Raw genomic sequence first — 13,558 nt, forward strand, 5'->3', positions numbered from 1 at the left:
CTGAAGTATCGACGGTGATGGTCTGCACAGCTGGGAGGAGGAAGAAGGGAAGACCCTTGTTCCTGGCACAGGCCCTTGCCCACCAGAGAAACCCAGCCTTTAAACTGGGAATCAGAGGGAAAGAAGTCTCTAGAGGTGGAGAGTGCTGGCACCAAAGGTTATTTAGATACCACTGACGTTTCCTCATGTGAAGACTGGCCAGAGGAATTAGGAGGATGCAAGATGCCATGTACCCCAAAGCTTGCAGGAACTTCCTCGCAGTGAGGTGACTTCTGGAAGTCAGCTTGGTAAAGTCAAGAGGCAGGAAGCTCTGCTTTTCTGGGGATAGGCAGGCCATTTGGGATGCTGTGTCCAGCACTGCTCCCAAGAAAATAATCTTCCTAGAGGGCGTTTGCTTTGATTTCTTCTCATTGATGGTGAACCCTAAGGAGGTTAGGAGGGTTTTGATGAGGAGGTCCTGCAGCAGCTTTTCTTTTCACCCTGCCTAAATGAGGCAGTCGTCCAGATAAGGGTAAATCTGTATATTTCTCTGTCTGCAATGCTATGGCCGGGGCTAAGCATTTGGAGAATACCCAGGAAGCAGTAGATAAGCCAAAGGGTAGCGCAGAGAACTGAAAGTGCTGTGAGCCTGCTCTGAACAGCAGGAATTTTCTGCAGAATTCCCTTATGAGGATGTGGAGGTAGGCATCTTTTAGGTCTAGGGTCACTAACCAGGCAATTTTAGTCAGCATAGGGTGATGTGCAGATCTGTAGTAACTACAGAGGGATTAAATTAATCAGTCACAGCATGAAGTTATGGGAATGAGTAGTGGAAGCTAGGTTAAGCAGGGAGGTGATGATTAGTGATCAGCAGTATGGTCTCATGCCAGGAAAGAGCACTACAGATGAGATGTTTGCTCTGAGAGTGTTGATGGAGAAGTACAGAGAAGGTCACAAGGAGTTGCATTGAGTCTTTGTGGACTTGGAGAAAACATATGACAAGGTGCCTAGAGAGGAGTTGTGGTATCGTATGAGGAAGTCGGGAGTGTCAGAGAAGTATGTAAGAGTAGTACAGGATATGTACGAGGGTAGTGTGACAGCAGTGAGGTCTGCGGTGGGAGTTACGGTTGCATTTAAGGTGGAGGTGGGATTACATAAAGGATCAGCTCTGAGCCCTTTCTTATTTGCAATAGTGATGGACAGGTTGACAGACGAGATCAGACAGGAATCCCAGTGGACTATAATGTTTGCAGATGACATTGTGATCTGTAGTGAGAGTAGGGAACATGTGGAGGAGACCCTGGAGAGGTGGAGATATGCTCTAGAGAGAAGAGGAATGAAGGTCAGCAGGACTATGACAGAATATATGTTTGTGAATGAGAGAGAGGACAGAGGAATGGTGAGGATCCAAGGAGTAGAGGTGACTAAGGTGGATGAGTTTAAATACTTGACTGTGGAAGAGTGATGAATAAGAGAGTACAGGCAGGATGGAGTGGGTGGAGAACAGTGTCACGAGTGATTTGTGACAGATGAGTACCAGTAAGAGTGAATGGGAAGGTCTACAAGAGGGTAGTGAGACCAGATATGTTATATGGGTTGGAGACAGTGGCATTGACAAAAAGGCAGGAGTCAGAGCTGGACGTGGCAGAGTTAAAGATGTTAAGATTCGCCCTGGGTGTGACAAGGGTGAACAGGACTAGGAATAAGAGGGTCAGCCCAGGTTGGAAGGTTTGGAGACAAAGCCAGTGAGGCAAGATTGCATTGGTTTGGATATATGCTGAGCAGGGATGCAGAGTATATTGGGAAAAAGACGCTAAGGATGAAGCTGCCAGGTAACAGGAAAAGAGGAAGGCCTAAGATAAGGTTTATGGATGTGGTGAGAGAGGACATGCAGGTGGTTGGTGTGACAGAGCAAGATGCAGAGGACAGGAAGAAATGGAAACAGATGATCCACCATGGCAACCCCTAACGGGAGCAGCCGAAAGAAGAAGATAGGCAGCAGCTGCTGCAAAGTTAGCATTTCGAATCTGGGGACCACCGAGAAGGTGTTCCGAATGGATAGATCCAGGATAGGGCGCCAAGTGCCCTCTCTGGGAACAAAGAATAGTCTGGAATAAGAGCCTTTGCCTGTTTGATCTGAGGGGACAGGTTCTATTGCCCCTTGGGATATGAGATTTGGACTTGTTTCAATGCCTCTGCCCATTGATTTGGAGGCAAGTCTGGGTACTCACTTGGAACTGGGAGTTCATTGAAAGAAAATTTGTATCTCTGAAAAATGATATTTAAGACCCATTGGTCTTTTGTAACAGAAAGCCAATTTTCTTTGCAGAGGGAGAACCTTCCTCCTAGCTTTTGGTGAGAGAAAGGAGGGCAGAGGGAGTCACTGAGAGTTTTTGCCATAGAGGGATGGCTTAGAACTCCATGCCTTTGGGGCGGAAGTGGTCCACTGTTTGGTTCTCTGCTGTCCCTGGGACAGGGGCCTGGGTGGTCTGTCCCTGCGGGGTTTACTTTGCCTCTGTTTGCTAGGTGCAGAAAAGAACCAGTGCTTAGAGGGAAAATTCCTGCTGAACCTAGGAGGTTGTACCTGAATGAAATCTGACTGTTTGCATAGATTTTGCTTTGTCTTCCATCTTTTTAAGCATCTCTTCTGCTTTTACTCCAAACAAGTGGTCCTATTCCAAGGGTGCATCAATTAATTTACACTTGACATAAATCAGGGATAGGTTGTTCCTTCAACCATGCACGTCTCCTAATGACAGATCCTAACACTGCTGCTCTGCTTGAGGCATCTAGGGTGTCATATCCACAGTGCAATGAGCGTTTGGCCACTTGACAAGTAGAGTGCAGTAAATCTGCTAACTCTTTTGAATTGGCACAGTCAGAAAAGGTTGAAATCTTTTGCTTTAATAGTTCCAAACTGTTGCTGTTGTGTCTTTCAGCTTTTTCCAGGTTAGGGGTCGCCACAGCGGAACTTCGGTCCACTAATGATTGGCAGTAGATTTTTTACATGCAGAGTTGCCAGCCCTGACGCACAACCTTCAACTAAGGTATGCCCATTCACGCATGTCTCCACACAGAAGACGCTTTAGCTGAGAATCGAACAAGACAACATCTTACTGTGAGGCGACAATGCTACCGCAGCACCACCACTGCAGTTCAATAGTTCCAAACTGTGTTGTGTTGTTGATATTTTAACATATGGAACTAACAGTTGAGTGCTCTGATAGCCAAGGTTGCAGAGGTGTATACTTTTTTACCCCATCTGTCTAGAGCTCTGGAATCCTTGTCAGAAAGAATAGGATTCTTAGCAGAACTAGCCTTAGCTCCTTTAGGTCCCTGTGTAATGACCTCCGGGTCTGCAGCAGAATTTCTGTACAGGTATTTGTGAGAATCCAGTACTCTAATACCCATCAGGTTTACTGGGAGCAGGTGGGAGGGTGTCAGGGGCTAAGCTGGATTCATGGAAAAAGTACAGTTTTGTACCTACCATAAATGTAGATGTTAGAGTGGTCACACTGCTGCAGTCATTACACTTGGGTTATCCTGCCATCAGCCGGTCCCCGCAGTCGGCCTGAGTTCCAAAGTCTTGGTCCCTGATGTCAGGTGCCCCCAAGTAGAGAGGCAATACATATTGCTAATCAGAAATATACATGTAAAATAAAAACAATAGCTTTGGTTACCAGCAAATATATCCCAAAGGTTGTATAGGATAGAAAGGTATAGATAAGTCCAGCTAGTTCAGAGGGGATGGAGGGAGGGTAACCTGGACTGCAGCAGTGTGAACACTTGAACATCTACATTTATGGTAGGTACAAAACTGTACTATGTTCATAGTGTTACACAGTTGCAGTCATTACACTTGGGTAGAATCCCAAAGCTGAGGTTGGGTGGCTGGTCTATAAAGAGTTAGGCTTGGCTATGAGGCCCTGTAGAACTGCAGTGGCAATGCCTGCTCTGGATTTAGAGTAAAGAGGCAGGCGGTAATGCTTGGTAAAGGTGTGCACTGAACTCCAAGTTGCAGCCTCCAAAATTTCCTTGGTAGGTACTCCTCTGAGAAAGGCTGTTGAGGTGGCTGTTGCCCTGGTGGAATGTGGCCTAATGTTACTTGGGACTGTTTTTCCATGCTGTGTGTAGCAGTACCGAATACAGTGTCCTATCCATTTGGATATAGTCTGCTTTGAGATAGCCTTGCCCTGTGATCCTGCAGCATATGCTACAAACAGTTACTCAGTTTTCCTGAAAGCCTTTGTTTTGTCCAAGTAGAAGCATAGCTGCCTGTGTATGTCCAAAGAATGCAGAAGTTTCTCCCCTTTATTCTGGGGGTATGGATAAAAAGTTGGCAAATGGATGGTTTGGCTAAGAGCCACACTAGATACCACCTTTGGCATAAAGGTAGGGTTTGTCCTTAAAGATACCCTGTCCTGATGAAAAAATTATAAAAGGTTCCACTGCCATTAGTGCCTGCAGCTCTGAGACTCTTCGTGCTGAAGTTATTGCCAGGAGCAGAGCTGTTTTCCATGATAAAAATTTTAGATCGGCTGTATTGGCTGGCTCAAAGGGTGGTAGTGTCAGTTTTTCCAAAATGAAGTTGAGGTCCCAAGTTGGTGTTAGTGCTCTCCGGGGCGGTCTTATGTTTTTAGCCCCTCTGAGGTACTGCTTTAACAAGGGATGAGAGAATAAAGGAGGATCCATGTTGTAATGTGCTGAAATGGCGGAGGCGTGGATCTTAATTGATGAGAAGGATAGGCCTCTGTCCAGCATCTCAATAAGTATTGTAAAATCTGAGGAATGTTTGGAACAAGACGGTCAAGGTTTTGAGCCTGGTTCCAGGCGCAGAATCTTTTCCATTTTTCTGAGTAAGCTTTCCTGATGCTAGGCCTCCTGGCCTCCAAAATGACATCCATAACAGCTTTAGAGAGAGGTGTTGCCTGTTTGACTAATGTATCTGCCATGCAGCCAGGTTGAGGGTTTTGAGCTGACCGTGCAGGATCTGATTGTTTTGTCGAGTTAGAAGGTGTAGAATTTGAGGCAAAATCCATGGTGGGCCTTGAGCCAAGTTCCTTAAGATAGGGTACCAGTGCTGGCGTAGTCAGTCTGGAGCAATCAGGATCATCTGTGGTTTTTCTTGTCTGGCTTTTAGGAGTACCTTTGAAAGGAGAGGTAGTGGCGAGAAGGCATAAACTTTTAGGTTTTTCCAGCTAAACAGAAGAGCATCCACTTTCCATGCTTGTTGTGATAAGTCCTTGTGCAGCATTTTTGTAGTTGGCAATTCAGTGGGGTGGCAAAAAGATCTACGTCTTGGCATCCCCATTTTTGCGTTACCGCGCTGAAGATTTGTGGATTCAATTTCCATTTGCGAGGGTCAATGATATTTCTGCTTAGATCGTCTGCCAGAGTATTTTTCTTTCCTGGCAGGAATTGTGCTTGCAGGTGAACTTAATACGTTACAGCTGTGTTCCACAAGGCCATGGCTTGCCTGCATAGGAGATAAGAATGAGTGCCCCCTTGCTTGTTTATGTACCACATTACTGTGGTGTTGTCTGTCTTTAGTAATAATTGTCCTGGATGTAGAAGGTCCTTGAAAGCTGTTAGGGCATTTTGAACAGCCAACATCTCTTTTTGACTGATGTGAAGATGCATCTGGTCTGTGGTCCACTTGCCCTGAATGCATTTTCCTGCCATGCGTGCTCCCCAGGCGTAATCCGAAGCATCTGTTAGAGTTTGCCTGGCTGTGGGTTGGGTAAAAGGCTGACCCTTGTTTAGGTGACATGCCTGTGCCCACCATCGAAACTCCTGTTGTAGGCAGGGAATCATTGGTATTACTGCTTCTAAACTGTGAGTGTGTTGAGTCCAAACACTTTTCAGGTACCATTGTAATTTCCTCATATGCAGTCTGGCGTATGGTATTAGTAGTATGCAGGATGCCATGAATCCCAGGGCCTGCAGAATTTTTCTTGCAGGGAGATGGGACTTTAATTGAAAATATTGAGTTAGTTGAACTTGTTTGTCTGGCGTGAGGTAAGCCATCTGGGCCGTTGTATTTAAGCTGGCACCCAGGAATATAATTTGTTGCGAGGGCACTAGTTTTGACTTCTTTTCGTTTAAAGTGTACCCTAGAGAAATTAGCAACCTTTTTACAAACGCCAGATGCTGTAGAAGACTGTCCTTTGTCTCTGCTTGAATGAGGCAGTCGTCCAGGTATGGATATATTTGAATTCCTTTTTGTCTGCAAAATGCAATTACTGGTGCCAGGCACTTTGTGAATATCCTGGGCACAGTAGATAAGCCAAAGGGCAGTGCAGAAAATTGGTAGTGTATTGTACCAGCTTTGAATCTGAGGTATCTTCTGCAATTTTGTCTGATAGGGACATGCAGGTATGCCTCTTTGAGGTCCAGAGTAACAAGCCAAGCCTTCTTGCCCAGCATGGGTAGAAGCTGCTGTAATGTCAACATTTTGAATTTTGGAACATCCAGATAAGTATTCAGAATTGAAAGGTCTAGTATGGGCCTCTAGGCCTTGTCCTTTCTGGGGACCAGGAAGAGTCTTGAGTGAAGTTCTAGTTCTTGTTCCTGTTGTGCTACTTTTTGAATAGCTCTCATGTCCATGAGGGCTGAAATTTGTTTTTGTGCCTCTGCCCATTGATTTTGTGGCAGGTCCGGCATTCCTTTTAGCCTTGGTAGAGTATGAAAGTGGAATCTGTAACCTTGAGACACAATATTCAGGACCCATTTGTCTTGGGTGATTGTTTGCCAGTTTTGAGAAAAAAAGTGTAGTTTTCCCCCTAAGGGGGCTTCCAAAAGTGACGTGCTTGGCGTACGAAGGGGAAAGTCATTGTGACCTTTTCCTGTAAGGCTGAGACTTGTCCTCACCACCTTTTGGGGTTGAGGTGCCCCACTGTCGTTGTCTGGCCAATTTCTGCTAAACCGAGGTGGCAGTACCTGTAAGAAATCCTTGACTGTTTGCATAGATTTAGCTTTATCCTCCATTTTCTTTAACACCTCTTCTGCCTTAACACCAAACAAAAGTATCATGCTGTAAAGGAGCATCCAATAATTTTGCCTTAACATAAATTACGTAAACTTTGTTCTTTTAACCAAGCATGTCTTCGAATCACAGAACCTTTAACTGCGCCTCTACAAGAGGCTTCTAAAGAATCAAAACCACATTGCAGAGTATGTTTCCCACCTGTTCAACTGCATGCAATAAATCCTGCATTTCTTTACAATCAGGAGCTTCTCAGCTTGCAAGCATTTTCTGTTTTAACTGAGCCATTAAATATTGTTGGTACTCAAGCATGTGAAACTGGCAATTTAAAGCTCTTACTGCTAAAGTTGCAGAAGTGTATACCTTCTTCCCCCATCTACCAAAGCTCTGGAATATGTGTCAGAGGGTACTGGATTTTTTACAACGGAAGCCTTAACCCCTTTTGGACCCTGGGAAATAGTTTCTGGATCAGCAGAAGGGTTTTTGTAAAGAAACTTGTGAGAGTCAGGGACTCTAATACCTATCTGGCTTGGCTGGAGCAGGGGGGCAAACAGTCAGGAGATAAACTGGATTCAGAGAACACATCATCCACAATATCTAGCACAGGCAGAATAGCCAGGGGGCTGTGCTGAGGCAATAAGAGGAAATCCCTGAGCCTTTTCTTGGATTCTGAGTAATCCTGACTTTCCCAATGGAAATGTTCCCTCATGGTATGTAAAGTTTCCCCAAAAGAATAATCCTCAGGAGGAGAGGCTGAAGGGATAGATTCTTCAGCATCAGAGTCCTCATAGGGGGGTAGAGAGTATCCCTGGTCTGAAGAGGAATCAGAGGAAATGGAAACCTGATCAGGGAAGTCATAGTCTGTATCCTGCCTATGCCCTTTCTCAGGAGGGGGATGGGAACCCCTGATTAGAGTAATGAGGTCTTCGGCCATTTTGAGCATCTGTTTCTTAGGCATGGAGGACTGTCCAGGAGAATGCTGTACTTGTTTCTTTGTCTTTAATGGTACCTTTGTCTTGGCTGTTGTCTTAATGGTAAGTTGTGAAGGTCTGAAAACACCCTCAGAAGCAGATGCCTGCTCAGCGGCTCTGGACCCATCTGAGGGATTAGTTTCCGTAGGCCCAATACCTTGAGTTTCCAGAGGCCTAGATGTCTCCACGTGGAAGTCGGGAGCGGCCTGTGGCTCTGAGGTAGCAGGTGTCAGGGGCTGCGAAAGCGCCTCACTGAGAACTGGCGACTGGCCTAGAAGAGGTTTCGTCGTCGGTTTGGACCTCGGATGCCTGTCTTTATCCTTGTCTTTGCATTTTTTCGGTATTGAGGATGTCGGCTGATTCAACGGCATTGTATAACTGAATCTTCGGCCAAAGTAGTGCAAAGCAAAATCAAAACGTCTTTTTATAGTGAGTTTGTTAAACCTAGCACAAAACCGACAACTAGTGAAGTCATGATCAGGGCCTAGGCATGGAATACAGTAAGAGTGGAAGTCCTTATGAGGTATTTGCTTCCCACAAGAAATACAATTATTAACTTTTTATGACATCGGTCCGAGGCAAGAAAAAGGTTTCCCCAATGGGGTACTTAGCTTTATTGAAGACTTTGGATCTGAAATTCGACTTCGAAAATCTCAGGAGTCGGCCGACCGGCACTTGCGAACTGCTTCTGCTTCGGGCACTGCGCGGCAAGAAAGACTGAAGAAAATGTTGTCGGGTGCATCTTATATACCCCTGGCGCACTGACATCAGGGAAGAAGCAAAAGCAACTGACGCCGGACCAAGACTTTGGAACTCAGGCCGACTGCGGGACCGCCTGACAGCAGGATAACCAAGTGTAATGACTGCAGCAGTGTAACACTATGATCATCATTATCCACCACCTCTAAGATAGGGGGATGACCACGGGTTTTGTGCTGGGGCAGGTCTAGAAACTCTTAGTCTTTTCTTAGACTAAGGGAAGTCCTGGGATTCCCAGTGGAAATGTTCCCTGAGAGTGTGAAACGAAAGGTCTTCTGGTGGGGAGGCAGAAGAAATGGATTCCTTAGCATCTGAATCCTCATAAGCAGTCAGAGGTTGTTGTTCCTCTTAAAAATCTGAATAATCAGATTCCTCAGAATCCTGGAGCAGGAGTAAGATGGTGGCTAGAGGTATATTTTCTAGGAATGGCCTGGCTTCTAGGCCTAAGAGTATCCATCAGTCCGAGAGAAACGGTAGTCGGAGGAGAAGACATCTTTTTTGTCTAAATTCAGTAGTGCGAAAGGCTCCTCGGAAGCCGGTGCCTGCATTGCAGCTCCGAGGCAGAGACAACCAAAGGCTCGGAAGACTAATTTGATTTCTGCAGCATCCAAGAGGGTCTCTGTAGAGGCCTGCATAGATATCGTATTGGGCATCAGGGGCTGCAAAAGCGCCTCACTACATCCTGGAGAACTGACAACCTGCTTAGCGGTAGAGTCGTCAGAAGGCTTAGCCTTGTGTGGTCTATCTCTATCTTTACATTTTTTTCGGAATGTTTACGAATTGTTGACTGATGGACTCCATTTCGCAATGCAAAGATGCATGAGAAAAATACCAGTCTACAATAAGAGCTCTACAACGAATGGTTCTCGCGTTAAAAGAGGGCACAGAACCGGCAACGGGAAACGTCATGGTCTGGGCCTAAACAAGTTACGCAGTATGAATGGAAGTCCCTGTGTGGGATCTGCTTTCCACATGTGACAGTTGTTAACTTTTTCAGACATCGGTTCGTGCAAGAAAAAAACGATCCCCAACGAGGAACTTGGCTTTAGATGTTTTCAGTTGCAATTCAAACTCTGGTAGCGACCCACCGGCACACTTGCGAACTGCTTCTGCTATGGGCTCCATGACAAGAAAGACAGGTGTAAAGGCGTTGGCTGCCTTGCTGATGACCTGACGTCAGTCTACAAGTGACAGCGGCAGACACAGAAAAACACTGACTCTGATATTCGGGCCGGCCGAGGGCTACCACAGGTGATGACTGCAACAGCAAAACACGAAGAACATCAACACAAACATTGTAAGAGTTTTTTCTTGAGAAAAATGGTCAGCATACCCTGGGGAAGAACCATCTAAAAGTGGGTGCCTCAGAATAAGTGTTGACCCTAAGTGTTAAAATGTTTGAGAAGACTGGCTAATTACGGTACCACAACTCCCACTGTCTACCTCCTGAAGACTAAAACAAGAAGAAAACTTAACTTGAGGTAGTGAACCTCCAACAGGACAAGACTACACCTTCTGAGGACCAGCACTCTCAAGCTCCTTGCAAGACTGCTGAATCACTGTGGTCTCATAAGCCCAGCTCAGACTCTCTAGTTACCAGCTTTTTAGGTTTCTCCATCATGCAAAGACTTCCTGTCAAATGTTCACAACAGAGAACCTGACATTTTCCCTAGAACCCAAGACAAAAGCAATCTAAATGACAGTCTTCCAGAAGAATCTATCTTCAGCAAGCATAGTTATCAGCAAACTTTTCCAGGGATATCATGGTCATCGAGAAAAAAAAAAATTTAAATCTGAACAAAATGAACTGCAGTGTAACTGGACAACACAAAATTAACAGGATTTCGTAAGAAACTATTTCCTCAGTTGTGTACATAATGCTCTCTGGAAGTCAACTGAAAGGAATTAAAAGACTGCTGACCAATCACTTCTTGCAGCCAAAAGGGATTTAAGATTATTTGGACTGCACCCCCCTCTTTCTGCAAAGCATCATGCTTACATCCTTGGCAAAGGAAGGAGTCCACTTCTGCTCTGGGTACATCTTAAAGGTCTGTAGAGTATGCCAGAATGATCGACATCTCCACATTACTAATTCCCACAGATAAGTAGCTATGCTGCATCAGTGATCCTTCTAATGAACATCAATACTTAAGATTCACTTGAACAGCACAAGCATTACTCCACAACAAGGGTGTTTTAATTCTGCCAATAAAATTAAAATAAACCATATGCATCAATAAATGATATGTGATGTCCATATGGCAGTTTTTGAGAAGTATCACCAGTTCACTACAAAACTTCCCATTTTGCCATTCTACAGGTATCAAACTTATTTAAGGAAGCAAACGTATATCTAGGTAGAGACTCCTATGCAAATCTTCAAATATAAATGTCAAATTTACCACTGGCAAATCTCAGAAAAGTTGCCAGAAATAGTCTTAGCCCATCGAATAAAGCAGGACTTGACCAAAATAAACAGGAAGACTTCCCTGCAAAGTCCTTAACTAAATATGAGAACAAAGGTCCCCCCTTAGAAACTGCAATTAAAAAATACAAATGCATACATTTCGAAACTACTACACTTTTTAAATTTTTTTTTCAGAGGGGTCTCTGCTCTCTCATCAAATTACATAGAATTACAGCATCTATATTATCTTATAGAAGTTTCAGAATATTGAATCTGATATGGTCGTCGACACCATATCATCGAATTCTGAAACATCGAAAGATAAAAAAATGCATAAAAACAAAAATAAATAAAACTTACCTTTGCAAAAAGGGGGGCAAGACCCCTTACTTAAATATACCAACTCCGAGACCGCACTACATTGAACTAAATGGAAATCTCCCCTTATGGAGATTTCCGTTTAAACGTTCAATGTTTTTTGCTTTCGCTAATCTGGTGCCGACAATATCAGCTTCGATATTGTCGACCTTCGACAACGTGAAGTAGACCCGAATTACATATATGAACTCTGAGATCATTATACTTTGGTGAAAGGAAATACTCCAAAATACTACAAATTTCAGTATTATTATTATATATTCCCCCCTAACTGCAATTAAAACTGTTGCTGTTCTAAGGATCACTCTTAAGGTTCTCAAACTTTCAACAGGCACCCACAGTAAACCTGTTGTGAAATGAAGTGTGATGCTGTCAGAGCTCCTTGCATGATTCTCGAGCTCTCCCTCTCATTCCGGAATGTATTGGGGACCTGCAAAGAATGCAGATTTAGAAATAAATAAATATTGTTAAAAGTCTAACTGCTGTTTTCATGAAAAACTATATGGGGTTGAAGGCTAGTATAATGGTTAAGGTGTTTATCTCACATACACAAGGTACCAGGTTTGGTTCTAACTTTTGATAGGGGAAACTGGCTAGGCATAAAATGGACCACAAGGCATACCGCTCAACCTCCTAGCACAAGAAACCTGGACAAATCCAAAAATAATGGGGTTACAAAAAGCCAAAAACAAGGATGAATTTTAAAAACTGCTCAAATAAACTTAGAAAGTTGTTGAAATAACAGGTTTTGATTTAGCATGCATTTCCTAAAGGACATAAAATCTGAATCTCAAACATTTGTCATTATTTAGGGACTTCAATCCTCAACAATTTGCCATTAACAAAATGCAAATTTTATGAGGGAACAGAACAAAAACATGAGGCAAAAATCTGTTCATTCTGCGAAAATATCAACAGTTCAGAGCTATGCCTCAAGGGCAGCTAGCCTAGTACCTACCTATGCACTTCTATGGTACCAATAAGCAACTAGATCTGCATCCATCACTTAGCCTTTAGAAATGATGTCATATAGTTGCAAATGTATCTCTGGAAAGCTAGGCTCTCTCAAGAGATTCTTTATTAATGATGCCACTTCAAGTTTGGGACTCCAGAATTTAGTGTGTAAAAGTATAGTGTGTAAAAGCAGAGTGGACTGCAAGATCCGAGATGACACCCCCCGCCCCCTTGCAGTTGCACCCTTCTATTTTTAAAAACATTCAACTTGTAGCAAAAAGGCTCAAGACTCATTTCACTGCTTACAATTTTACCTTTCTTGCAAACCCAAAGTATTCTTAAACGTGAAGGATTAAGGAAAAAGTCTGCCATTCTATGGGATTGAATGTCAATATTCCCCAACTGTGCAGTAGTCATAAAAGTAAATGCTCATCAGATAGTGTCCAATCATTTTGAACTGAATACATTATAGAGCTTGAATAAACAAAAACTATGAGTGCAGAGCCATAGGTTGCAATTGCAAACTGTCAATTCACTTAAATTGTATAAGAAAGCTGCAAGCACACCACAAATGCCATTTTAAATGTTGATATGTATTTAAAAAAAAAAAAAAAAAAGTACCTGCTGCTGGAAAACCAAGAAAGATGAAGCTTTATGCTCAGACACTACAGCAGTCTGGTGACCTGTGATAGTACTCTTCCATATGATGCAGGTGACTGTCTCTCACAGACCTGGAAGAAGAAAAGTTTTGAACACTTAAACAAGACGGTCTAATTCTTCTGAAGTAACCTACAAAACAACATCTTGTGTAGAAACAACCACGGACATGGGCTAGTATATCCCATAGACTAGGAGCAGCAAGACCTTAAATGTACTTCATGAAACTAATATTCTGGTAGGGCAAAAGGCATGGGATAATGGGCAAACATACCAATAACTGTGGCCTGGCATATATAATCTCTATACGGCCAACTTTTTTTTCTAGATGTACATATTTTCACTTTGCTCCCTCTAATATGCAACATGATTTTACACAATACATCTAACTATGCTTTTCATACCGCTCTTTTTCTCTGCTAGGGAGTACAGAACACATTTCTGCAAGAAAACAGGAAGCATTTTTAG

General features: G+C 43.6%; 1 protein-coding gene across 1 annotated transcript in view; it reads right to left on the bottom strand.

Moving 5' to 3' along the window:
• ARFIP2 (ADP ribosylation factor interacting protein 2) overlaps positions 1-13,558 on the bottom strand; it is a gene marked incomplete in the record, with an annotated part of 1,173,031 nt that overhangs the window by 930,895 nt on the left and 228,578 nt on the right. Inside the window, 1 exon segment of the mRNA XM_044072222.1 lies at positions 13,055-13,164.

Source organism: Protopterus annectens, chromosome 5.part0 (genome assembly GCF_019279795.1).
Source record: "Protopterus annectens isolate FY-2018-M chromosome 5.part0, PAN1.0, whole genome shotgun sequence".
Lineage (NCBI taxonomy): Eukaryota > Metazoa > Chordata > Ceratodontiformes > Protopteridae > Protopterus > Protopterus annectens.